This window comes from Microtus oregoni, unplaced genomic scaffold (assembly GCF_018167655.1).
Source record: "Microtus oregoni isolate MIOR12 unplaced genomic scaffold, Mior012 000004F_ref0000308, whole genome shotgun sequence".
Taxonomy (NCBI): Eukaryota; Metazoa; Chordata; class Mammalia; order Rodentia; family Cricetidae; genus Microtus; species Microtus oregoni.
In genome coordinates, this window is record NW_024543063.1 from 30,653,593 (window position 1) to 30,679,245 (window position 25,653).

General features: G+C 63.2%; 8 non-coding genes and 1 pseudogene across 8 annotated transcripts; all 9 read left to right on the plus strand.

The window, feature by feature from the left end:
* Positions 1-1,054: 1,054 nt before the first annotated feature.
* On the plus strand, positions 1,055-1,173 carry LOC121447754. The gene has a single exon (XR_005974276.1). It is a non-coding gene; the product is annotated as a 5S ribosomal RNA (ribosomal RNA).
* A 2,787-nt stretch (positions 1,174-3,960) lies between these two features.
* Positions 3,961-4,079, plus strand: LOC121447755. The gene has a single exon (XR_005974277.1). It is a non-coding gene; the product is annotated as a 5S ribosomal RNA (ribosomal RNA).
* A 2,818-nt stretch (positions 4,080-6,897) lies between these two features.
* LOC121447671 lies at positions 6,898-7,006 on the plus strand (annotated as a pseudogene).
* Positions 7,007-9,783: 2,777 nt separating this feature from the next.
* On the plus strand, positions 9,784-9,902 carry LOC121447756. Its single transcript, XR_005974278.1, has one exon. It is a non-coding gene; the product is annotated as a 5S ribosomal RNA (ribosomal RNA).
* Positions 9,903-12,664: 2,762 nt separating this feature from the next.
* LOC121447757 lies at positions 12,665-12,783 on the plus strand. Its single transcript, XR_005974279.1, has one exon. It is a non-coding gene; the product is annotated as a 5S ribosomal RNA (ribosomal RNA).
* A 2,818-nt stretch (positions 12,784-15,601) lies between these two features.
* Positions 15,602-15,720, plus strand: LOC121447758. Its single transcript, XR_005974280.1, has one exon. It is a non-coding gene; the product is annotated as a 5S ribosomal RNA (ribosomal RNA).
* Positions 15,721-18,492: 2,772 nt separating this feature from the next.
* On the plus strand, positions 18,493-18,611 carry LOC121447759. Its single transcript, XR_005974281.1, has one exon. It is a non-coding gene; the product is annotated as a 5S ribosomal RNA (ribosomal RNA).
* Positions 18,612-21,423: 2,812 nt separating this feature from the next.
* On the plus strand, positions 21,424-21,542 carry LOC121447760. The gene has a single exon (XR_005974282.1). It is a non-coding gene; the product is annotated as a 5S ribosomal RNA (ribosomal RNA).
* Positions 21,543-24,355: 2,813 nt separating this feature from the next.
* LOC121447761 lies at positions 24,356-24,474 on the plus strand. Its single transcript, XR_005974283.1, has one exon. It is a non-coding gene; the product is annotated as a 5S ribosomal RNA (ribosomal RNA).
* The last annotated feature ends 1,179 nt before the right edge of the window (positions 24,475-25,653 follow it).

Sequence of the window (25,653 nt, forward strand, 5' to 3'; positions counted from 1 at the left end):
AGGTTTCTCCGGACGGCGAGAAAGCACAGGCGCGCACAGGCACACAGTCTCTCTAACCCAATCCCAGGCTTCTAGATTCTCCAGGAGGAGGGGGTTACTCTGGGGAAAGGAGGAAGAGGAGCAGGAGCAGGAGCAGGAGCAGGAGGAGGGGGGGGGGCAGGTAGAGGAAGAGGTGGAGGAGGAGGAGGAGGATTAGTAGGAAACTACAGTTCCCCAATGATGAGAGACTAGCGCCTAGCCACTACCAGACCCGTCGAGGCACCTCCGTAGGTAGGGCACCAGCAAGACAGTGTCTACCCCTGTCTGGAAGGATGCCCCAAGCGATCAGACCGCTTTGCCTGAGCCTATCTGGGCACCTCCCCCGCGAACTCCTCATGCCACCCCATGCCACCCCACCCCAGTCTCACCCCACCCCCACCATCACCCCTTCCCGGGCGCCGCCCATCTCCCCGGACCCAACCCCAACCCCCATGCCTCCACCAGAGGGGGCCCCAAGTGGCCCGCGGGACAACAGAGGCAAGGAGCTGGCTGGCTACCTGGCAACAGTCCCCAGGTGGAGGGAGAGTCGGGGTCCAAAGCCGACCCCTGCCCTGGAAAGCCCTGAGGCCCCGTCAAAGCCGACACCCGTGGATTCCCCACCGAAGGAGGCTGAGGGCGGGCAAGGGAGGAGCCAGCTTGCGGGGCACGGTTGGGGCGCGGTGAGGGTGCCCGATGAGGAACGGGAGACGAGGGAGACAAGGTCGGTGGGTAGGGCTGCCTGGCGACTGCTGCTGGCCCTGGAGCCCGGCTCCGGGCCGGGCCGGGGCAGAGGGCGGCCTAGCTGGCAGGCTGGCTGGCGGGCGGGTTAGAGGGAGGGGATCGTCCGTCCGTCCGTCCGTCCGTCGTCCTTCCGGACTCGGACTCAGGAGCGCGTGGGGGCGTGGGGGCGGGCTGGCGTGCAGGAGCGCAGGCCAGTGTTGCAGCAGCAGCAGCAGCAGCAGCAGCAGCAGCAGCAGCAGCAGCAGCAGCAGCAGCAGCAGCAGGCTCTTGGGGCACGACAGCGACACACGCCTCCGTCTACGGCCATACCACCCTGAACGCGCCCGATCTCGTCTGATCTCGGAAGCTAAGCAGGGTCGGGCCTGGTTAGTACTTGGATGGGAGACCGCCTGGGAATACCGGGTGCTGTAGGCTTTTTTTTTTTTCTTCCTTTTCTCTTTCGGCCCCTTTTGGCCTTCGCGACCGCGGGCCGAGGGCCAGCCAGGACCAGGACACCACCAGGACAATCCGCACCCCGGAAAGACGGCGCACCTCTCACAAGGTTCCAAATCCACCCACCGCTCAGAGCCCTCAGGCACGCAGGAAACCCACCCACGAGGGGAAACACCCGAGTGGGGAAGGAAATGCCAGGACCACTGAAGGAAATTAAGACTAACTCGCTGCGCGGGGTGGGTGTCACGGGTGGAAGCTGGACGGCCACCGGCATGCCCTTGGGAGCCGGAGCGAGGGGCGAAGGGCGAGGGCCAGGGGCCTAGGTGCGCCTGGCACCGCAGCCCCGCACAGCACAACGCTGTGTATGTGTTCAGGAAGAGATCGCCTCGCCCCCTCCACGCAATGCACCCGGTGGACGCGGTCTAAGAGCAAGCAGGCTCCACCCACCCACTCCCGGGGATGGGGTGTGCTCCCACCTGCGTGCCTGTGTGCCTGCGTGCCTGTGTGTAATGTGCAATGTGCGTGCTTGTGTGAGAAGCCCCATGTGGGTGCACGTGTGTTGTGCGTGCATGCTTGTGAGTGCGCACGTGTGTCTGGGGTTTTGCCTGCTTTTGTCTCGGTCTGCTCGGGAGTGTGTGCATTTTTGCATGATTGTGTGTGTGTGTGTGTGTGTGTGTGTGTGTGTGCTGTGCGTGCGTGCTTGTGTGGATGTGCGTCTGGGTGTCCACCTGCTTGCGTATCGCGTGCTTGCGTACACGCGTGCTTGAGTGTGTTTCTGCATGCGCGAGTGTGTGTGTACGCTTGTGTGCAGGCCCGAGTGCCTACGGGCATGCGCGCGTGCACGAGGGGCAGTGCCCACGCACTGGTGCCCTCTAGGGCTCGCTCGGCTGGTGGGCTTGTCCCCGGTGGGATGGGATGCCAGGTATCAACAGTTGGTTGCCTCCTGAACCCAACCTGAGAGGCCAAGGCCTGGGCGCAGGGATGGAATCTGTGAGGTGGAGGCCAACCACCGAGATGGGCATGGAGTCAAGAAGCTGGACGCTCAGGCGCTCTTCCACTAAGCCCTCCGGCGGAACTATCTATCTATCTATCTGTGCATCCATCCATCCATCCATCCATCCATCTATCTATCTATCGACCCAGAGCCAAGCCGAGAGGTCTGTGCTGTGCTGCGCTCAGCTGTGCTGTGCCGAGCTGAGCTGTGCTGTGGATTTCAGATGCCAGCCGACAGCATCCTTATGACAGTCCAGGCTCAGGAAGGTCCTGCTCAGCCCCAGAGGTGGGTGCAGAAGGAACAGACAGACGTGCCGTCTTGACTCTTCCTTGATGGAAGGAGCGGTAGGTGGGGGATGCCGGGTGGCCCGGTGGAAAGAAGGATACATAGCCCAAGAGAGTTCTGGCCCGGGACCTGCCTCTGCCCCCCACCGTCCAGGAGCAGAGAGCGCCAAGACCCGAGTTCCAAGTTCCCTCGGCCCCACCGGTCCGCCCAGGAGCGTCTTCCACGCTGAACAGCCTGCCTTTCTCTCTTCTCCCCCACGTGCAGGGCAGGCGTGAGGCCCACTTCACGAGGAGGCACCTTCAATGGGGGACTGGATGGCCCCGCTGGCTGGCGATAGGGGATAGGGGTGGGACTGGGGGTGGGGGTGGACATGGGGCAGAACTGGAATCTTGGGAGCTGGCATTCCAAGTTCCAAAGAGAGAACCAAGGTTTCTCCGGACGGCGAGAAAGCACAGGCGCGCACAGGCACACAGTCTCTCTAACCCAATCCCAGGCTTCTAGATTCTCCAGGAGGAGGGGGTTACTCTGGGGAAAGGAGGAAGAGGAGCAGGAGCAGGAGCAGGAGCAGGAGGAGGGGGGGGGGCAGGTAGAGGAAGAGGTGGAGGAGGAGGAGGAGGATTAGTAGGAAACTACAGTTCCCCAATGATGAGAGACTAGCGCCTAGCCACTACCAGACCCGTCGAGGCACCTCCGTAGGTAGGGCACCAGCAAGACAGTGTCTACCCCTGTCTGGAAGGATGCCCCAAGCGATCAGACCGCTTTGCCTGAGCCTATCTGGGCACCTCCCCCGCGAACTCCTCATGCCACCCCATGCCACCCCACCCCAGTCTCACCCCACCCCCACCATCACCCCTTCCCGGGCGCCGCCCATCTCCCCGGACCCAACCCCAACCCCCATGCCTCCACCAGAGGGGGCCCCAAGTGGCCCGCGGGACAACAGAGGCAAGGAGCTGGCTGGCTACCTGGCAACAGTCCCCAGGTGGAGGGAGAGTCGGGGTCCAAAGCCGACCCCTGCCCTGGAAAGCCCTGAGGCCCCGTCAAAGCCGACACCCGTGGATTCCCCACCGAAGGAGGCTGAGGGCGGGCAAGGGAGGAGCCAGCTTGCGGGGCACGGTTGGGGCGCGGTGAGGGTGCCCGATGAGGAACGGGAGACGAGGGAGACAAGGTCGGTGGGTAGGGCTGCCTGGCGACTGCTGCTGGCCCTGGAGCCCGGCTCCGGGCCGGGCCGGGGCAGAGGGCGGCCTAGCTGGCAGGCTGGCTGGCGGGCGGGTTAGAGGGAGGGGATCGTCCGTCCGTCCGTCCGTCCGTCCGTCGTCCTTCCGGACTCGGACTCAGGAGCGCGTGGGGGCGTGGGGGCGGGCTGGCGTGCAGGAGCGCAGGCCAGTGTTGCAGCAGCAGCAGCAGCAGCAGCAGCAGCAGCAGCAGCAGCAGCAGCAGCAGCAGCAGCAGCAGCAGCAGGCTCTTGGGGCACGACAGCGACACACGCCTCCGTCTACGGCCATACCACCCTGAACGCGCCCGATCTCGTCTGATCTCGGAAGCTAAGCAGGGTCGGGCCTGGTTAGTACTTGGATGGGAGACCGCCTGGGAATACCGGGTGCTGTAGGCTTTTTTTTTTTTCTTCCTTTTCTCTTTCGGCCCCTTTTGGCCTTCGCGACCGCGGGCCGAGGGCCAGCCAGGACCAGGACACCACCAGGACAATCCGCACCCCGGAAAGACGGCGCACCTCTCACAAGGTTCCAAATCCACCCACCGCTCAGAGCCCTCAGGCACGCAGGAAACCCACCCACGAGGGGAAACACCCGAGTGGGGAAGGAAATGCCAGGACCACTGAAGGAAATTAAGACTAACTCGCTGCGCGGGGTGGGTGTCACGGGTGGAAGCTGGACGGCCACCGGCATGCCCTTGGGAGCCGGAGCGAGGGGCGAAGGGCGAGGGCCAGGGGCCTAGGTGCGCCTGGCACCGCAGCCCCGCACAGCACAACGCTGTGTATGTGTTCAGGAAGAGATCGCCTCGCCCCCTCCACGCAATGCACCCGGTGGACGCGGTCTAAGAGCAAGCAGGCTCCACCCACCCACTCCCGGGGATGGGGTGTGCTCCCACCTGCGTGCCTGTGTGCCTGCGTGCCTGTGTGTAATGTGCAATGTGCGTGCTTGTGTGAGAAGCCCCATGTGGGTGCACGTGTGTTGTGCGTGCATGCTTGTGAGTGCGCACGTGTGTCTGGGGTTTTGCCTGCTTTTGTCTCGGTCTGCTCGGGAGTGTGTGCATTTTTGCATGATTGTGTGTGTGTGTGTGTGTGTGTGTGTGTGTGTGTGCTGTGCGTGCGTGCTTGTGTGGATGTGCGTCTGGGTGTCCACCTGCTTGCGTATCGCGTGCTTGCGTACACGCGTGCTTGAGTGTGTTTCTGCATGCGCGAGTGTGTGTGTACGCTTGTGTGCAGGCCCGAGTGCCTACGGGCATGCGCGCGTGCACGAGGGGCAGTGCCCACGCACTGGTGCCCTCTAGGGCTCGCTCGGCTGGTGGGCTTGTCCCCGGTGGGATGGGATGCCAGGTATCAACAGTTGGTTGCCTCCTGAACCCAACCTGAGAGGCCAAGGCCTGGGCGCAGGGATGGAATCTGTGAGGTGGAGGCCAACCACCGAGATGGGCATGGAGTCAAGAAGCTGGACGCTCAGGCGCTCTTCCACTAAGCCCTCCGGCGGAACTATCTATCTATCTATCTATCTATCTATCTATCTATCTGTGCATCCATCCATCCATCCATCCATCTATCTATCTATCTATCTACCCAGAGCCAAGCCGAGAGGTCTGTGCTGTGCTGCGCTCAGCTGTGCTGTGCCGAGCTGAGCTGTGCTGTGGATTTCAGATGCCAGCCGACAGCATCCTTATGACAGTCCAGGCTCAGGAAGGTCCTGCTCAGCCCCAGAGGTGGGTGCAGAAGGAACAGACAGACGTGCCGTCTTGACTCTTCCTTGATGGAAGGAGCGGTAGGTGGGGGATGCCGGGTGGCCCGGTGGAAAGAAGGATACATAGCCCAAGAGAGTTCTGGCCCGGGACCTGCCTCTGCCCCCCACCGTCCAGGAGCAGAGAGCGCCAAGACCCGAGTTCCAAGTTCCCTCGGCCCCACCGGTCCGCCCAGGAGCGTCTTCCACGCTGAACAGCCTGCCTTTCTCTCTTCTCCCCCACGTGCAGGGCAGGCGTGAGGCCCACTTCACGAGGAGGCACCTTCAATGGGGGACTGGATGGCCCCGCTGGCTGGCGATAGGGGATAGGGGTGGGACTGGGGGTGGGGGTGGACATGGGGCAGAACTGGAATCTTGGGAGCTGGCATTCCAAGTTCCAAAGAGAGAACCAAGGTTTCTCCGGACGGCGAGAAAGCACAGGCGCGCACAGGCACACAGTCTCTCTAACCCAATCCCAGGCTTCTAGATTCTCCAGGAGGAGGGGGTTACTCTGGGGAAAGGAGGAAGAGGAGCAGGAGCAGGAGCAGGAGCAGGAGGAGGGGGGGGGGCAGGTAGAGGAAGAGGTGGAGGAGGAGGAGGAGGATTAGTAGGAAACTACAGTTCCCCAATGATGAGAGACTAGCGCCTAGCCACTACCAGACCCGTCGAGGCACCTCCGTAGGTAGGGCACCAGCAAGACAGTGTCTACCCCTGTCTGGAAGGATGCCCCAAGCGATCAGACCGCTTTGCCTGAGCCTATCTGGGCACCTCCCCCGCGAACTCCTCATGCCACCCCATGCCACCCCACCCCAGTCTCACCCCACCCCCACCATCACCCCTTCCCGGGCGCCGCCCATCTCCCCGGACCCAACCCCAACCCCCATGCCTCCACCAGAGGGGGCCCCAAGTGGCCCGCGGGACAACAGAGGCAAGGAGCTGGCTGGCTACCTGGCAACAGTCCCCAGGTGGAGGGAGAGTCGGGGTCCAAAGCCGACCCCTGCCCTGGAAAGCCCTGAGGCCCCGTCAAAGCCGACACCCGTGGATTCCCCACCGAAGGAGGCTGAGGGCGGGCAAGGGAGGAGCCAGCTTGCGGGGCACGGTTGGGGCGCGGTGAGGGTGCCCGATGAGGAACGGGAGACGAGGGAGACAAGGTCGGTGGGTAGGGCTGCCTGGCGACTGCTGCTGGCCCTGGAGCCCGGCTCCGGGCCGGGCCGGGGCAGAGGGCGGCCTAGCTGGCAGGCTGGCTGGCGGGCGGGTTAGAGGGAGGGGATCGTCCGTCCGTCCGTCCGTCCGTCCGCCGTCCTTCCGGACTCGGACTCAGGAGCGCGTGGGGGCGTGGGGGCGGGCTGGCGTGCAGGAGCGCAGGCCAGTGTTGCAGCAGCAGCAGCAGCAGCAGCAGCAGCAGCAGCAGCAGCAGCAGCAGCAGCAGCAGCAGCAGCAGCAGCAGCAGCAGGCTCTTGGGGCACGACAGCGACACACGCCTCCGTCTACGGCCATACCACCCTGAACGCGCCTGATCTCAGAAGCTAAGCAGGGTCGGGCCTGGTTAGTACTTGGATGGGAGACCGCCTGGGAATACCGGGTGCTGTAGGCTTTTTTTTTTTTCTTCCTTTTCTCTTTCGGCCCCTTTTGGCCTTCGCGACCGCGGGCCGAGGGCCAGCCAGGACCAGGACACCACCAGGACAATCCGCACCCCGGAAAGACGGCGCACCTCTCACAAGGTTCCAAATCCACCCACCGCTCAGAGCCCTCAGGCACGCAGGAAACCCACCCACGAGGGGAAACACCCGAGTGGGGAAGGAAATGCCAGGACCACTGAAGGAAATTAAGACTAACTCGCTGCGCGGGGTGGGTGTCACGGGTGGAAGCTGGACGGCCACCGGCATGCCCTTGGGAGCCGGAGCGAGGGGCGAAGGGCGAGGGCCAGGGGCCTAGGTGCGCCTGGCACCGCAGCCCCGCACAGCACAACGCTGTGTATGTGTTCAGGAAGAGATCGCCTCGCCCCCTCCACGCAATGCACCCGGTGGACGCGGTCTAAGAGCAAGCAGGCTCCACCCACCCACTCCCGGGGATGGGGTGTGCTCCCACCTGCGTGCCTGTGTGCCTGCGTGCCTGTGTGTAATGTGCAATGTGCGTGCTTGTGTGAGAAGCCCCATGTGGGTGCACGTGTGTTGTGCGTGCATGCTTGTGAGTGCGCACGTGTGTCTGGGGTTTTGCCTGCTTTTGTCTCGGTCTGCTCGGGAGTGTGTGCATTTTTGCATGATTGTGTGTGTGTGTGTGTGTGTGTGTGTGTGTGTGCTGTGCGTGCGTGCTTGTGTGGATGTGCGTCTGGGTGTCCACCTGCTTGCGTATCGCGTGCTTGCGTACACGCGTGCTTGAGTGTGTTTCTGCATGCGCGAGTGTGTGTGTACGCTTGTGTGCAGGCCCGAGTGCCTACGGGCATGCGCGCGTGCACGAGGGGCAGTGCCCACGCACTGGTGCCCTCTAGGGCTCGCTCGGCTGGTGGGCTTGTCCCCGGTGGGATGGGATGCCAGGTATCAACAGTTGGTTGCCTCCTGAACCCAACCTGAGAGGCCAAGGCCTGGGCGCAGGGATGGAATCTGTGAGGTGGAGGCCAACCACCGAGATGGGCATGGAGTCAAGAAGCTGGACGCTCAGGCGCTCTTCCACTAAGCCCTCCGGCGGAACTATCTATCTATCTATCTGTGCATCCATCCATCCATCCATCCATCCATCTATCTATCTATCGACCCAGAGCCAAGCCGAGAGGTCTGTGCTGTGCTGCGCTCAGCTGTGCTGTGCCGAGCTGAGCTGTGCTGTGGATTTCAGATGCCAGCCGACAGCATCCTTATGACAGTCCAGGCTCAGGAAGGTCCTGCTCAGCCCCAGAGGTGGGTGCAGAAGGAACAGACAGACGTGCCGTCTTGACTCTTCCTTGATGGAAGGAGCGGTAGGTGGGGGATGCCGGGTGGCCCGGTGGAAAGAAGGATACATAGCCCAAGAGAGTTCTGGCCCGGGACCTGCCTCTGCCCCCCACCGTCCAGGAGCAGAGAGCGCCAAGACCCGAGTTCCAAGTTCCCTCGGCCCCACCGGTCCGCCCAGGAGCGTCTTCCACGCTGAACAGCCTGCCTTTCTCTCTTCTCCCCCACGTGCAGGGCAGGCGTGAGGCCCACTTCACGAGGAGGCACCTTCAATGGGGGACTGGATGGCCCCGCTGGCTGGCGATAGGGGATAGGGGTGGGACTGGGGGTGGGGGTGGACATGGGGCAGAACTGGAATCTTGGGAGCTGGCATTCCAAGTTCCAAAGAGAGAACCAAGGTTTCTCCGGACGGCGAGAAAGCACAGGCGCGCACAGGCACACAGTCTCTCTAACCCAATCCCAGGCTTCTAGATTCTCCAGGAGGAGGGGGTTACTCTGGGGAAAGGAGGAAGAGGAGCAGGAGCAGGAGCAGGAGCAGGAGGAGGGGGGGGGGCAGGTAGAGGAAGAGGTGGAGGAGGAGGAGGAGGATTAGTAGGAAACTACAGTTCCCCAATGATGAGAGACTAGCGCCTAGCCACTACCAGACCCGTCGAGGCACCTCCGTAGGTAGGGCACCAGCAAGACAGTGTCTACCCCTGTCTGGAAGGATGCCCCAAGCGATCAGACCGCTTTGCCTGAGCCTATCTGGGCACCTCCCCCGCGAACTCCTCATGCCACCCCATGCCACCCCACCCCAGTCTCACCCCACCCCCACCATCACCCCTTCCCGGGCGCCGCCCATCTCCCCGGACCCAACCCCAACCCCCATGCCTCCACCAGAGGGGGCCCCAAGTGGCCCGCGGGACAACAGAGGCAAGGAGCTGGCTGGCTACCTGGCAACAGTCCCCAGGTGGAGGGAGAGTCGGGGTCCAAAGCCGACCCCTGCCCTGGAAAGCCCTGAGGCCCCGTCAAAGCCGACACCCGTGGATTCCCCACCGAAGGAGGCTGAGGGCGGGCAAGGGAGGAGCCAGCTTGCGGGGCACGGTTGGGGCGCGGTGAGGGTGCCCGATGAGGAACGGGAGACGAGGGAGACAAGGTCGGTGGGTAGGGCTGCCTGGCGACTGCTGCTGGCCCTGGAGCCCGGCTCCGGGCCGGGCCGGGGCAGAGGGCGGCCTAGCTGGCAGGCTGGCTGGCGGGCGGGTTAGAGGGAGGGGATCGTCCGTCCGTCCGTCCGTCCGTCGTCCTTCCGGACTCGGACTCAGGAGCGCGTGGGGGCGTGGGGGCGGGCTGGCGTGCAGGAGCGCAGGCCAGTGTTGCAGCAGCAGCAGCAGCAGCAGCAGCAGCAGCAGCAGCAGCAGCAGCAGCAGCAGCAGCAGCAGGCTCTTGGGGCACGACAGCGACACACGCCTCCGTCTACGGCCATACCACCCTGAACGCGCCCGATCTCGTCTGATCTCGGAAGCTAAGCAGGGTCGGGCCTGGTTAGTACTTGGATGGGAGACCGCCTGGGAATACCGGGTGCTGTAGGCTTTTTTTTTTTTCTTCCTTTTCTCTTTCGGCCCCTTTTGGCCTTCGCGACCGCGGGCCGAGGGCCAGCCAGGACCAGGACACCACCAGGACAATCCGCACCCCGGAAAGACGGCGCACCTCTCACAAGGTTCCAAATCCACCCACCGCTCAGAGCCCTCAGGCACGCAGGAAACCCACCCACGAGGGGAAACACCCGAGTGGGGAAGGAAATGCCAGGACCACTGAAGGAAATTAAGACTAACTCGCTGCGCGGGGTGGGTGTCACGGGTGGAAGCTGGACGGCCACCGGCATGCCCTTGGGAGCCGGAGCGAGGGGCGAAGGGCGAGGGCCAGGGGCCTAGGTGCGCCTGGCACCGCAGCCCCGCACAGCACAACGCTGTGTATGTGTTCAGGAAGAGATCGCCTCGCCCCCTCCACGCAATGCACCCGGTGGACGCGGTCTAAGAGCAAGCAGGCTCCACCCACCCACTCCCGGGGATGGGGTGTGCTCCCACCTGCGTGCCTGTGTGCCTGCGTGCCTGTGTGTAATGTGCAATGTGCGTGCTTGTGTGAGAAGCCCCATGTGGGTGCACGTGTGTTGTGCGTGCATGCTTGTGAGTGCGCACGTGTGTCTGGGGTTTTGCCTGCTTTTGTCTCGGTCTGCTCGGGAGTGTGTGCATTTTTGCATGATTGTGTGTGTGTGTGTGTGTGTGTGTGTGTGTGTGTGCTGTGCGTGCGTGCTTGTGTGGATGTGCGTCTGGGTGTCCACCTGCTTGCGTATCGCGTGCTTGCGTACACGCGTGCTTGAGTGTGTTTCTGCATGCGCGAGTGTGTGTGTACGCTTGTGTGCAGGCCCGAGTGCCTACGGGCATGCGCGCGTGCACGAGGGGCAGTGCCCACGCACTGGTGCCCTCTAGGGCTCGCTCGGCTGGTGGGCTTGTCCCCGGTGGGATGGGATGCCAGGTATCAACAGTTGGTTGCCTCCTGAACCCAACCTGAGAGGCCAAGGCCTGGGCGCAGGGATGGAATCTGTGAGGTGGAGGCCAACCACCGAGATGGGCATGGAGTCAAGAAGCTGGACGCTCAGGCGCTCTTCCACTAAGCCCTCCGGCGGAACTATCTATCTATCTATCTGTGCATCCATCCATCCATCCATCTATCTATCTATCTATCTATCTACCCAGAGCCAAGCCGAGAGGTCTGTGCTGTGCTGCGCTCAGCTGTGCTGTGCCGAGCTGAGCTGTGCTGTGGATTTCAGATGCCAGCCGACAGCATCCTTATGACAGTCCAGGCTCAGGAAGGTCCTGCTCAGCCCCAGAGGTGGGTGCAGAAGGAACAGACAGACGTGCCGTCTTGACTCTTCCTTGATGGAAGGAGCGGTAGGTGGGGGATGCCGGGTGGCCCGGTGGAAAGAAGGATACATAGCCCAAGAGAGTTCTGGCCCGGGACCTGCCTCTGCCCCCCACCGTCCAGGAGCAGAGAGCGCCAAGACCCGAGTTCCAAGTTCCCTCGGCCCCACCGGTCCGCCCAGGAGCGTCTTCCACGCTGAACAGCCTGCCTTTCTCTCTTCTCCCCCACGTGCAGGGCAGGCGTGAGGCCCACTTCACGAGGAGGCACCTTCAATGGGGGACTGGATGGCCCCGCTGGCTGGCGATAGGGGATAGGGGTGGGACTGGGGGTGGGGGTGGACATGGGGCAGAACTGGAATCTTGGGAGCTGGCATTCCAAGTTCCAAAGAGAGAACCAAGGTTTCTCCGGACGGCGAGAAAGCACAGGCGCGCACAGGCACACAGTCTCTCTAACCCAATCCCAGGCTTCTAGATTCTCCAGGAGGAGGGGGTTACTCTGGGGAAAGGAGGAAGAGGAGCAGGAGCAGGAGCAGGAGCAGGAGGAGGGGGGGGGGCAGGTAGAGGAAGAGGTGGAGGAGGAGGAGGAGGATTAGTAGGAAACTACAGTTCCCCAATGATGAGAGACTAGCGCCTAGCCACTACCAGACCCGTCGAGGCACCTCCGTAGGTAGGGCACCAGCAAGACAGTGTCTACCCCTGTCTGGAAGGATGCCCCAAGCGATCAGACCGCTTTGCCTGAGCCTATCTGGGCACCTCCCCCGCGAACTCCTCATGCCACCCCATGCCACCCCACCCCAGTCTCACCCCACCCCCACCATCACCCCTTCCCGGGCGCCGCCCATCTCCCCGGACCCAACCCCAACCCCCATGCCTCCACCAGAGGGGGCCCCAAGTGGCCCGCGGGACAACAGAGGCAAGGAGCTGGCTGGCTACCTGGCAACAGTCCCCAGGTGGAGGGAGAGTCGGGGTCCAAAGCCGACCCCTGCCCTGGAAAGCCCTGAGGCCCCGTCAAAGCCGACACCCGTGGATTCCCCACCGAAGGAGGCTGAGGGCGGGCAAGGGAGGAGCCAGCTTGCGGGGCACGGTTGGGGCGCGGTGAGGGTGCCCGATGAGGAACGGGAGACGAGGGAGACAAGGTCGGTGGGTAGGGCTGCCTGGCGACTGCTGCTGGCCCTGGAGCCCGGCTCCGGGCCGGGCCGGGGCAGAGGGCGGCCTAGCTGGCAGGCTGGCTGGCGGGCGGGTTAGAGGGAGGGGATCGTCCGTCCGTCCGTCCGTCGTCCTTCCGGACTCGGACTCAGGAGCGCGTGGGGGCGTGGGGGCGGGCTGGCGTGCAGGAGCGCAGGCCAGTGTTGCAGCAGCAGCAGCAGCAGCAGCAGCAGCAGCAGCAGCAGCAGCAGCAGCAGCTCTTGGGGCACGACAGCGACACACGCCTCCGTCTACGGCCATACCACCCTGAACGCGCCCGATCTCGTCTGATCTCGGAAGCTAAGCAGGGTCGGGCCTGGTTAGTACTTGGATGGGAGACCGCCTGGGAATACCGGGTGCTGTAGGCTTTTTTTTTTTTCTTCCTTTTCTCTTTCGGCCCCTTTTGGCCTTCGCGACCGCGGGCCGAGGGCCAGCCAGGACCAGGACACCACCAGGACAATCCGCACCCCGGAAAGACGGCGCACCTCTCACAAGGTTCCAAATCCACCCACCGCTCAGAGCCCTCAGGCACGCAGGAAACCCACCCACGAGGGGAAACACCCGAGTGGGGAAGGAAATGCCAGGACCACTGAAGGAAATTAAGACTAACTCGCTGCGCGGGGTGGGTGTCACGGGTGGAAGCTGGACGGCCACCGGCATGCCCTTGGGAGCCGGAGCGAGGGGCGAAGGGCGAGGGCCAGGGGCCTAGGTGCGCCTGGCACCGCAGCCCCGCACAGCACAACGCTGTGTATGTGTTCAGGAAGAGATCGCCTCGCCCCCTCCACGCAATGCACCCGGTGGACGCGGTCTAAGAGCAAGCAGGCTCCACCCACCCACTCCCGGGGATGGGGTGTGCTCCCACCTGCGTGCCTGTGTGCCTGCGTGCCTGTGTGTAATGTGCAATGTGCGTGCTTGTGTGAGAAGCCCCATGTGGGTGCACGTGTGTTGTGCGTGCATGCTTGTGAGTGCGCACGTGTGTCTGGGGTTTTGCCTGCTTTTGTCTCGGTCTGCTCGGGAGTGTGTGCATTTTTGCATGATTGTGTGTGTGTGTGTGTGTGTGTGTGTGTGTGTGTGCTGTGCGTGCGTGCTTGTGTGGATGTGCGTCTGGGTGTCCACCTGCTTGCGTATCGCGTGCTTGCGTACACGCGTGCTTGAGTGTGTTTCTGCATGCGCGAGTGTGTGTGTACGCTTGTGTGCAGGCCCGAGTGCCTACGGGCATGCGCGCGTGCACGAGGGGCAGTGCCCACGCACTGGTGCCCTCTAGGGCTCGCTCGGCTGGTGGGCTTGTCCCCGGTGGGATGGGATGCCAGGTATCAACAGTTGGTTGCCTCCTGAACCCAACCTGAGAGGCCAAGGCCTGGGCGCAGGGATGGAATCTGTGAGGTGGAGGCCAACCACCGAGATGGGCATGGAGTCAAGAAGCTGGACGCTCAGGCGCTCTTCCACTAAGCCCTCCGGCGGAACTATCTATCTATCTATCTATCTATCTATCTATCTATCTATCTGTGCATCCATCCATCCATCCATCCATCTATCTATCTATCTATCTACCCAGAGCCAAGCCGAGAGGTCTGTGCTGTGCTGCGCTCAGCTGTGCTGTGCCGAGCTGAGCTGTGCTGTGGATTTCAGATGCCAGCCGACAGCATCCTTATGACAGTCCAGGCTCAGGAAGGTCCTGCTCAGCCCCAGAGGTGGGTGCAGAAGGAACAGACAGACGTGCCGTCTTGACTCTTCCTTGATGGAAGGAGCGGTAGGTGGGGGATGCCGGGTGGCCCGGTGGAAAGAAGGATACATAGCCCAAGAGAGTTCTGGCCCGGGACCTGCCTCTGCCCCCCACCGTCCAGGAGCAGAGAGCGCCAAGACCCGAGTTCCAAGTTCCCTCGGCCCCACCGGTCCGCCCAGGAGCGTCTTCCACGCTGAACAGCCTGCCTTTCTCTCTTCTCCCCCACGTGCAGGGCAGGCGTGAGGCCCACTTCACGAGGAGGCACCTTCAATGGGGGACTGGATGGCCCCGCTGGCTGGCGATAGGGGATAGGGGTGGGACTGGGGGTGGGGGTGGACATGGGGCAGAACTGGAATCTTGGGAGCTGGCATTCCAAGTTCCAAAGAGAGAACCAAGGTTTCTCCGGACGGCGAGAAAGCACAGGCGCGCACAGGCACACAGTCTCTCTAACCCAATCCCAGGCTTCTAGATTCTCCAGGAGGAGGGGGTTACTCTGGGGAAAGGAGGAAGAGGAGCAGGAGCAGGAGCAGGAGCAGGAGGAGGGGGGGGGGCAGGTAGAGGAAGAGGTGGAGGAGGAGGAGGAGGATTAGTAGGAAACTACAGTTCCCCAATGATGAGAGACTAGCGCCTAGCCACTACCAGACCCGTCGAGGCACCTCCGTAGGTAGGGCACCAGCAAGACAGTGTCTACCCCTGTCTGGAAGGATGCCCCAAGCGATCAGACCGCTTTGCCTGAGCCTATCTGGGCACCTCCCCCGCGAACTCCTCATGCCACCCCATGCCACCCCACCCCAGTCTCACCCCACCCCCACCATCACCCCTTCCCGGGCGCCGCCCATCTCCCCGGACCCAACCCCAACCCCCATGCCTCCACCAGAGGGGGCCCCAAGTGGCCCGCGGGACAACAGAGGCAAGGAGCTGGCTGGCTACCTGGCAACAGTCCCCAGGTGGAGGGAGAGTCGGGGTCCAAAGCCGACCCCTGCCCTGGAAAGCCCTGAGGCCCCGTCAAAGCCGACACCCGTGGATTCCCCACCGAAGGAGGCTGAGGGCGGGCAAGGGAGGAGCCAGCTTGCGGGGCACGGTTGGGCCGCGGTGAGGGTGCCCGATGAGGAACGGGAGACGAGGGAGACAAGGTCGGTGGGTAGGGCTGCCTGGCGACTGCTGCTGGCCCTGGAGCCCGGCTCCGGGCCGGGCCGGGGCAGAGGGCGGCCTAGCTGGCAGGCTGGCTGGCGGGCGGGTTAGAGGGAGGGGATCGTCCGTCCGTCCGTCCGTCCGTCGTCCTTCCGGACTCGGACTCAGGAGCGCGTGGGGGCGTGGGGGCGGGCTGGCGTGCAGGAGCGCAGGCCAGTGTTGCAGCAGCAGCAGCAGCAGCAGCAGCAGCAGCAGCAGCAGCAGCAGCAGCAGCAGCAGCAGCAGCAGCAGCAGCAGCAGGCTCTTGGGGCACGACAGCGACACACGCCTCCGTCTACGGCCATACCACCCTGAACGCGCCCGATCTCGTCTGATCTCGGAAGCTAAGCAGGGTCGGGCCTGGTTAGTACTTGGATGGGAGACCGCCTGGGAATACCGGGTGCTGTAGGCTTTTTTTTTTTTCTTCCTTTTCTCTTTCGGCCCCTTTTGGCCTTCGCGACCGCGGGCCGAGGGCCAGCCAGGACCAGGACACCACCAGGACAATCCGCACCCCGGAAAGACGGCGCACCTCTCACAAGGTTCCAAATCCACCCACCGCTCAGAGCCCTCAGGCACGCAGGAAACCCACCCACGAGGGGAAACACCCGAGTGGGGAAGGAAATGCCAGGACCACTGAAGGAAATTAAGACTAACTCGCTGCGCGGGGTGGGTGTCACGGGTGGAAGCTGGACGGCCACCGGCATGCCCTTGGGAGCCGGAGCGAGGGGCGAAGGGCGAGGGCCAGGGGCCTAGGTGCGCCTGGCACCGCAGCCCCGCACAGCACAACGCTGTGTATGTGTTCAGGAAGAGATCGCCTCGCCCCCTCCACGCAATGCACCCGGTGGACGCGGTCTAAGAGCAAGCAGGCTCCACCCACCCACTCCCGGGGATGGGGTGTGCTCCCACCTGCGTGCCTGTGTGCCTGCGTGCCTGTGTGTAATGTGCAATGTGCGTGCTTGTGTGAGAAGCCCCATGTGGGTGCACGTGTGTTGTGCGTGCATGCTTGTGAGTGCGCACGTGTGTCTGGGGTTTTGCCTGCTTTTGTCTCGGTCTGCTCGGGAGTGTGTGCATTTTTGCATGATTGTGTGTGTGTGTGTGTGTGTGTGTGTGTGTGTGTGCTGTGCGTGCGTGCTTGTGTGGATGTGCGTCTGGGTGTCCACCTGCTTGCGTATCGCGTGCTTGCGTACACGCGTGCTTGAGTGTGTTTCTGCATGCGCGAGTGTGTGTGTACGCTTGTGTGCAGGCCCGAGTGCCTACGGGCATGCGCGCGTGCACGAGGGGCAGTGCCCACGCACTGGTGCCCTCTAGGGCTCGCTCGGCTGGTGGGCTTGTCCCCGGTGGGATGGGATGCCAGGTATCAACAGTTGGTTGCCTCCTGAACCCAACCTGAGAGGCCAAGGCCTGGGCGCAGGGATGGAATCTGTGAGGTGGAGGCCAACCACCGAGATGGGCATGGAGTCAAGAAGCTGGACGCTCAGGCGCTCTTCCACTAAGCCCTCCGGCGGAACTATCTATCTATCTATCTGTGCATCCATCCATCCATCCATCCATCCATCTATCTATCTATCGACCCAGAGCCAAGCCGAGAGGTCTGTGCTGTGCTGCGCTCAGCTGTGCTGTGCCGAGCTGAGCTGTGCTGTGGATTTCAGATGCCAGCCGACAGCATCCTTATGACAGTCCAGGCTCAGGAAGGTCCTGCTCAGCCCCAGAGGTGGGTGCAGAAGGAACAGACAGACGTGCCGTCTTGACTCTTCCTTGATGGAAGGAGCGGTAGGTGGGGGATGCCGGGTGGCCCGGTGGAAAGAAGGATACATAGCCCAAGAGAGTTCTGGCCCGGGACCTGCCTCTGCCCCCCACCGTCCAGGAGCAGAGAGCGCCAAGACCCGAGTTCCAAGTTCCCTCGGCCCCACCGGTCCGCCCAGGAGCGTCTTCCACGCTGAACAGCCTGCCTTTCTCTCTTCTCCCCCACGTGCAGGGCAGGCGTGAGGCCCACTTCACGAGGAGGCACCTTCAATGGGGGACTGGATGGCCCCGCTGGCTGGCGATAGGGGATAGGGGTGGGACTGGGGGTGGGGGTGGACATGGGGCAGAACTGGAATCTTGGGAGCTGGCATTCCAAGTTCCAAAGAGAGAACCAAGGTTTCTCCGGACGGCGAGAAAGCACAGGCGCGCACAGGCACACAGTCTCTCTAACCCAATCCCAGGCTTCTAGATTCTCCAGGAGGAGGGGGTTACTCTGGGGAAAGGAGGAAGAGGAGCAGGAGCAGGAGCAGGAGCAGGAGGAGGGGGGGGGCAGGTAGAGGAAGAGGTGGAGGAGGAGGAGGAGGATTAGTAGGAAACTACAGTTCCCCAATGATGAGAGACTAGCGCCTAGCCACTACCAGACCCGTCGAGGCACCTCCGTAGGTAGGGCACCAGCAAGACAGTGTCTACCCCTGTCTGGAAGGATGCCCCAAGCGATCAGACCGCTTTGCCTGAGCCTATCTGGGCACCTCCCCCGCGAACTCCTCATGCCACCCCATGCCACCCCACCCCAGTCTCACCCCACCCCCACCATCACCCCTTCCCGGGCGCCGCCCATCTCCCCGGACCCAACCCCAACCCCCATGCCTCCACCAGAGGGGGCCCCAAGTGGCCCGCGGGACAACAGAGGCAAGGAGCTGGCTGGCTACCTGGCAACAGTCCCCAGGTGGAGGGAGAGTCGGGGTCCAAAGCCGACCCCTGCCCTGGAAAGCCCTGAGGCCCCGTCAAAGCCGACACCCGTGGATTCCCCACCGAAGGAGGCTGAGGGCGGGCAAGGGAGGAGCCAGCTTGCGGGGCACGGTTGGGGCGCGGTGAGGGTGCCCGATGAGGAACGGGAGACGAGGGAGACAAGGTCGGTGGGTAGGGCTGCCTGGCGACTGCTGCTGGCCCTGGAGCCCGGCTCCGGGCCGGGCCGGGGCAGAGGGCGGCCTAGCTGGCAGGCTGGCTGGCGGGCGGGTTAGAGGGAGGGGATCGTCCGTCCGTCCGTCCGTCCGTCGTCCTTCCGGACTCGGACTCAGGAGCGCGTGGGGGCGTGGGGGCGGGCTGGCGTGCAGGAGCGCAGGCCAGTGTTGCAGCAGCAGCAGCAGCAGCAGCAGCAGCAGCAGCAGCAGCAGCAGCAGCAGCAGCAGGCTCTTGGGGCACGACAGCGACACACGCCTCCGTCTACGGCCATACCACCCTGAACGCGCCCGATCTCGTCTGATCTCGGAAGCTAAGCAGGGTCGGGCCTGGTTAGTACTTGGATGGGAGACCGCCTGGGAATACCGGGTGCTGTAGGCTTTTTTTTTTCTTCCTTTTCTCTTTCGGCCCCTTTTGGCCTTCGCGACCGCGGGCCGAGGGCCAGCCAGGACCAGGACACCACCAGGACAATCCGCACCCCGGAAAGACGGCGCACCTCTCACAAGGTTCCAAATCCACCCACCGCTCAGAGCCCTCAGGCACGCAGGAAACCCACCCACGAGGGGAAACACCCGAGTGGGGAAGGAAATGCCAGGACCACTGAAGGAAATTAAGACTAACTCGCTGCGCGGGGTGGGTGTCACGGGTGGAAGCTGGACGGCCACCGGCATGCCCTTGGGAGCCGGAGCGAGGGGCGAAGGGCGAGGGCCAGGGGCCTAGGTGCGCCTGGCACCGCAGCCCCGCACAGCACAACGCTGTGTATGTGTTCAGGAAGAGATCGCCTCGCCCCCTCCACGCAATGCACCCGGTGGACGCGGTCTAAGAGCAAGCAGGCTCCACCCACCCACTCCCGGGGATGGGGTGTGCTCCCACCTGCGTGCCTGTGTGCCTGCGTGCCTGTGTGTAATGTGCAATGTGCGTGCTTGTGTGAGAAGCCCCATGTGGGTGCACGTGTGTTGTGCGTGCATGCTTGTGAGTGCGCACGTGTGTCTGGGGTTTTGCCTGCTTTTGTCTCGGTCTGCTCGGGAGTGTGTGCATTTTTGCATGATTGTGTGTGTGTGTGTGTGTGTGTGTGTGTGTGCTGTGCGTGCGTGCTTGTGTGGATGTGCGTCTGGGTGTCCACCTGCTTGCGTATCGCGTGCTTGCGTACACGCGTGCTTGAGTGTGTTTCTGCATGCGCGAGTGTGTGTGTACGCTTGTGTGCAGGCCCGAGTGCCTACGGGCATGCGCGCGTGCACGAGGGGCAGCGCCCACGCACTGGTGCCCTCTAGGGCTCGCTCGGCTGGTGGGCTTGTCCCCGGTGGGATGGGATGCCAGGTATCAACAGTTGGTTGCCTCCTGAACCCAACCTGAGAGGCCAAGGCCTGGGCGCAGGGATGGAATCTGTGAGGTGGAGGCCAACCACCGAGATGGGCATGGAGTCAAGAAGCTGGACGCTCAGGCGCTCTTCCACTAAGCCCTCCGGCGGAACTATCTATCTATCTATCTATCTATCTATCTATCTATCTATCTGTGCATCCATCCATCCATCCATCCATCTATCTATCTATCTATCTATCTACCCAGAGCCAAGCCGAGAGGTCTGTGCTGTGCTGCGCTCAGCTGTGCTGTGCCGAGCTGAGCTGTGCTGTGGATTTCAGATGCCAGCCGACAGCATCCTTATGACAGTCCAGGCTCAGGAAGGTCCTGCTCAGCCCCAGAGGTGGGTGCAGAAGGAACAGACAGACGTGCCGTCTTGACTCTTCCTTGATGGAAGGAGCGGTAGGTGGGGGATGCCGGGTGGCCCGGTGGAAAGAAGGATACATAGCCCAAGAGAGTTCTGGCCCGGGACCTGCCTCTGCCCCCCACCGTCCAGGAGCAGAGAGCGCCAAGACCCGAGTTCCAAGTTCCCTCGGCCCCACCGGTCCGCCCAGGAGCGTCTTCCACGCTGAACAGCCTGCCTTTCTCTCTTCTCCCCCACGTGCAGGGCAGGCGTGAGGCCCACTTCACGAGGAGGCACCTTCAATGGGGGACTGGATGGCCCCGCTGGCTGGCGATAGGGGATAGGGGTGGGACTGGGGGTGGGGGTGGACATGGGGCAGAACTGGAATCTTGGGAGCTGGCATTCCAAGTTCCAAAGAGAGAACCAAGGTTTCTCCGGACGGCGAGAAAGCACAGGCGCGCACAGGCACACAGTCTCTCTAACCCAATCCCAGGCTTCTAGATTCTCCAGGAGGAGGGGGTTACTCTGGGGAAAGGAGGAAGAGGAGCAGGAGCAGGAGCAGGAGCAGGAGGAGGGGGGGGGCAGGTAGAGGAAGAGGTGGAGGAGGAGGAGGAGGATTAGTAGGAAACTACAGTTCCCCAATGATGAGAGACTAGCGCCTAGCCACTACCAGACCCGTCGAGGCACCTCCGTAGGTAGGGCACCAGCAAGACAGTGTCTACCCCTGTCTGGAAGGATGCCCCAAGCGATCAGACCGCTTTGCCTGAGCCTATCTGGGCACCTCCCCCGCGAACTCCTCATGCCACCCCATGCCACCCCACCCCAGTCTCACCCCACCCCCACCATCACCCCTTCCCGGGCGCCGCCCATCTCCCCGGACCCAACCCCAACCCCCATGCCTCCACCAGAGGGGGCCCCAAGTGGCCCGCGGGACAACAGAGGCAAGGAGCTGGCTGGCTACCTGGCAACAGTCCCCAGGTGGAGGGAGAGTCGGGGTCCAAAGCCGACCCCTGCCCTGGAAAGCCCTGAGGCCCCGTCAAAGCCGACACCCGTGGATTCCCCACCGAAGGAGGCTGAGGGCGGGCAAGGGAGGAGCCAGCTTGCGGGGCACGGTTGGGGCGCGGTGAGGGTGCCCGATGAGGAACGGGAGACGAGGGAGACAAGGTCGGTGGGTAGGGCTGCCTGGCGACTGCTGCTGGCCCTGGAGCCCGGCTCCGGGCCGGGCCGGGGCAGAGGGCGGCCTAGCTGGCAGGCTGGCTGGCGGGCGGGTTAGAGGGAGGGGATCGTCCGTCCGTCCGTCCGTCCGTCGTCCTTCCGGACTCGGACTCAGGAGCGCGTGGGGGCGTGGGGGCGGGCTGGCGTGCAGGAGCGCAGGCCAGTGTTGCAGCAGCAGCAGCAGCAGCAGCAGCAGCAGCAGCAGCAGCAGCAGCAGCAGCAGCAGCAGCAGCAGCAGCAGCAGGCTCTTGGGGCACGACAGCGACACACGCCTCCGTCTACGGCCATACCACCCTGAACGCGCCCGATCTCGTCTGATCTCGGAAGCTAAGCAGGGTCGGGCCTGGTTAGTACTTGGATGGGAGACCGCCTGGGAATACCGGGTGCTGTAGGCTTTTTTTTTTTTCTTCCTTTTCTCTTTCGGCCCCTTTTGGCCTTCGCGACCGCGGGCCGAGGGCCAGCCAGGACCAGGACACCACCAGGACAATCCGCACCCCGGAAAGACGGCGCACCTCTCACAAGGTTCCAAATCCACCCACCGCTCAGAGCCCTCAGGCACGCAGGAAACCCACCCACGAGGGGAAACACCCGAGTGGGGAAGGAAATGCCAGGACCACTGAAGGAAATTAAGACTAACTCGCTGCGCGGGGTGGGTGTCACGGGTGGAAGCTGGACGGCCACCGGCATGCCCTTGGGAGCCGGAGCGAGGGGCGAAGGGCGAGGGCCAGGGGCCTAGGTGCGCCTGGCACCGCAGCCCCGCACAGCACAACGCTGTGTATGTGTTCAGGAAGAGATCGCCTCGCCCCCTCCACGCAATGCACCCGGTGGACGCGGTCTAAGAGCAAGCAGGCTCCACCCACCCACTCCCGGGGATGGGGTGTGCTCCCACCTGCGTGCCTGTGTGCCTGCGTGCCTGTGTGTAATGTGCAATGTGCGTGCTTGTGTGAGAAGCCCCATGTGGGTGCACGTGTGTTGTGCGTGCATGCTTGTGAGTGCGCACGTGTGTCTGGGGTTTTGCCTGCTTTTGTCTCGGTCTGCTCGGGAGTGTGTGCATTTTTGCATGATTGTGTGTGTGTGTGTGTGTGTGTGTGTGTGTGTGTGCTGTGCGTGCGTGCTTGTGTGGATGTGCGTCTGGGTGTCCACCTGCTTGCGTATCGCGTGCTTGCGTACACGCGTGCTTGAGTGTGTTTCTGCATGCGCGAGTGTGTGTGTACGCTTGTGTGCAGGCCCGAGTGCCTACGGGCATGCGCGCGTGCACGAGGGGCAGCGCCCACGCACTGGTGCCCTCTAGGGCTCGCTCGGCTGGTGGGCTTGTCCCCGGTGGGATGGGATGCCAGGTATCAACAGTTGGTTGCCTCCTGAACCCAACCTGAGAGGCCAAGGCCTGGGCGCAGGGATGGAATCTGTGAGGTGGAGGCCAACCACCGAGATGGGCATGGAGTCAAGAAGCTGGACGCTCAGGCGCTCTTCCACTAAGCCCTCCGGCGGAACTATCTATCTATCTATCTATCTATCTATCTATCTATCTATCTATCTGTGCATCCATCCATCCATCCATCCATCTATCTATCTATCTATCTATCTACCCAGAGCCAAGCCGAGAGGTCTGTGCTGTGCTGCGCTCAGCTGTGCTGTGCCGAGCTGAGCTGTGCTGTGGATTTCAGATGCCAGCCGACAGCATCCTTATGACAGTCCAGGCTCAGGAAGGTCCTGCTCAGCCCCAGAGGTGGGTGCAGAAGGAACAGACAGACGTGCCGTCTTGACTCTTCCTTGATGGAAGGAGCGGTAGGTGGGGGATGCCGGGTGGCCCGGTGGAAAGAAGGATACATAGCCCAAGAGAGTTCTGGCCCGGGACCTGCCTCTGCCCCCCACCGTCCAGGAGCAGAGAGCGCCAAGACCCGAGTTCCAAGTTCCCTCGGCCCCACCGGTCCGCCCAGGAGCGTCTTCCACGCTGAACAGCCTGCCTTTCTCTCTTCTCCCCCACGTGCAGGGCAGGCGTGAGGCCCACTTCACGAGGAGGCACCTTCAATGGGGGACTGGATGGCCCCGCTGGCTGGCGATAGGGGATAGGGGTGGGACTGGGGGTGGGGGTGGACATGGGGCAGAACTGGAATCTTGGGAGCTGGCATTCCAAGTTCCAAAGAGAGAACCAAGGTTTCTCCGGACGGCGAGAAAGCACAGGCGCGCACAGGCACACAGTCTCTCTAACCCAATCCCAGGCTTCTAGATTCTCCAGGAGGAGGGGGTTACTCTGGGGAAAGGAGGAAGAGGAGCAGGAGCAGGAGCAGGAGCAGGAGGAGGGGGGGGGCAGGTAGAGGAAGAGGTGGAGGAGGAGGAGGAGGATTAGTAGGAAACTACAGTTCCCCAATGATGAGAGACTAGCGCCTAGCCACTACCAGACCCGTCGAGGCACCTCCGTAGGTAGGGCACCAGCAAGACAGTGTCTACCCCTGTCTGGAAGGATGCCCCAAGCGATCAGACCGCTTTGCCTGAGCCTATCTGGGCACCTCCCCCGCGAACTCCTCATGCCACCCCATGCCACCCCACCCCAGTCTCACCCCACCCCCACCATCACCCCTTCCCGGGCGCCGCCCATCTCCCCGGACCCAACCCCAACCCCCATGCCTCCACCAGAGGGGGCCCCAAGTGGCCCGCGGGACAACAGAGGCAAGGAGCTGGCTGGCTACCTGGCAACAGTCCCCAGGTGGAGGGAGAGTCGGGGTCCAAAGCCGACCCCTGCCCTGGAAAGCCCTGAGGCCCCGTCAAAGCCGACACCCGTGGATTCCCCACCGAAGGAGGCTGAGGGCGGGCAAGGGAGGAGCCAGCTTGCGGGGCACGGTTGGGGCGCGGTGAGGGTGCCCGATGAGGAACGGGAGACGAGGGAGACAAGGTCGGTGGGTAGGGCTGCCTGGCGACTGCTGCTGGCCCTGGAGCCCGGCTCCGGGCCGGGCCGGGGCAGAGGGCGGCCTAGCTGGCAGGCTGGCTGGCGGGCGGGTTAGAGGGAGGGGATCGTCCGTCCGTCCGTCCGTCCGTCGTCCTTCCGGACTCGGACTCAGGAGCGCGTGGGGGCGTGGGGGCGGGCTGGCGTGCAGGAGCGCAGGCCAGTGTTGCAGCAGCAGCAGCAGCAGCAGCAGCAGCAGCAGCAGCAGCAGCAGCAGCAGCAGCAGCAGCAGCAGGCTCTTGGGGCACGACAGCGACACACGCCTCCGTCTACGGCCATACCACCCTGAACGCGCCCGATCTCGTCTGATCTCGGAAGCTAAGCAGGGTCGGGCCTGGTTAGTACTTGGATGGGAGACCGCCTGGGAATACCGGGTGCTGTAGGCTTTTTTTTTTTTCTTCCTTTTCTCTTTCGGCCCCTTTTGGCCTTCGCGACCGCGGGCCGAGGGCCAGCCAGGACCAGGACACCACCAGGACAATCCGCACCCCGGAAAGACGGCGCACCTCTCACAAGGTTCCAAATCCACCCACCGCTCAGAGCCCTCAGGCACGCAGGAAACCCACCCACGAGGGGAAACACCCGAGTGGGGAAGGAAATGCCAGGACCACTGAAGGAAATTAAGACTAACTCGCTGCGCGGGGTGGGTGTCACGGGTGGAAGCTGGACGGCCACCGGCATGCCCTTGGGAGCCGGAGCGAGGGGCGAAGGGCGAGGGCCAGGGGCCTAGGTGCGCCTGGCACCGCAGCCCCGCACAGCACAACGCTGTGTATGTGTTCAGGAAGAGATCGCCTCGCCCCCTCCACGCAATGCACCCGGTGGACGCGGTCTAAGAGCAAGCAGGCTCCACCCACCCACTCCCGGGGATGGGGTGTGCTCCCACCTGCGTGCCTGTGTGCCTGCGTGCCTGTGTGTAATGTGCAATGTGCGTGCTTGTGTGAGAAGCCCCATGTGGGTGCACGTGTGTTGTGCGTGCATGCTTGTGAGTGCGCACGTGTGTCTGGGGTTTTGCCTGCTTTTGTCTCGGTCTGCTCGGGAGTGTGTGCATTTTTGCATGATTGTGTGTGTGTGTGTGTGTGTGTGTGTGTGTGTGTGTGCTGTGCGTGCGTGCTTGTGTGGATGTGCGTCTGGGTGTCCACCTGCTTGCGTATCGCGTGCTTGCGTACACGCGTGCTTGAGTGTGTTTCTGCATGCGCGAGTGTGTGTGTACGCTTGTGTGCAGGCCCGAGTGCCTACGGGCATGCGCGCGTGCACGAGGGGCAGTGCCCACGCACTGGTGCCCTCTAGGGCTCGCTCGGCTGGTGGGCTTGTCCCCGGTGGGATGGGATGCCAGGTATCAACAGTTGGTTGCCTCCTGAACCCAACCTGAGAGGCCAAGGCCTGGGCGCAGGGATGGAATCTGTGAGGTGGAGGCCAACCACCGAGATGGGCATGGAGTCAAGAAGCTGGACGCTCAGGCGCTCTTCCACTAAGCCCTCCGGCGGAACTATCTATCTATCTATCTGTGCATCCATCCATCCATCCATCCATCCATCTATCTATCTATCTACCCAGAGCCAAGCCGAGAG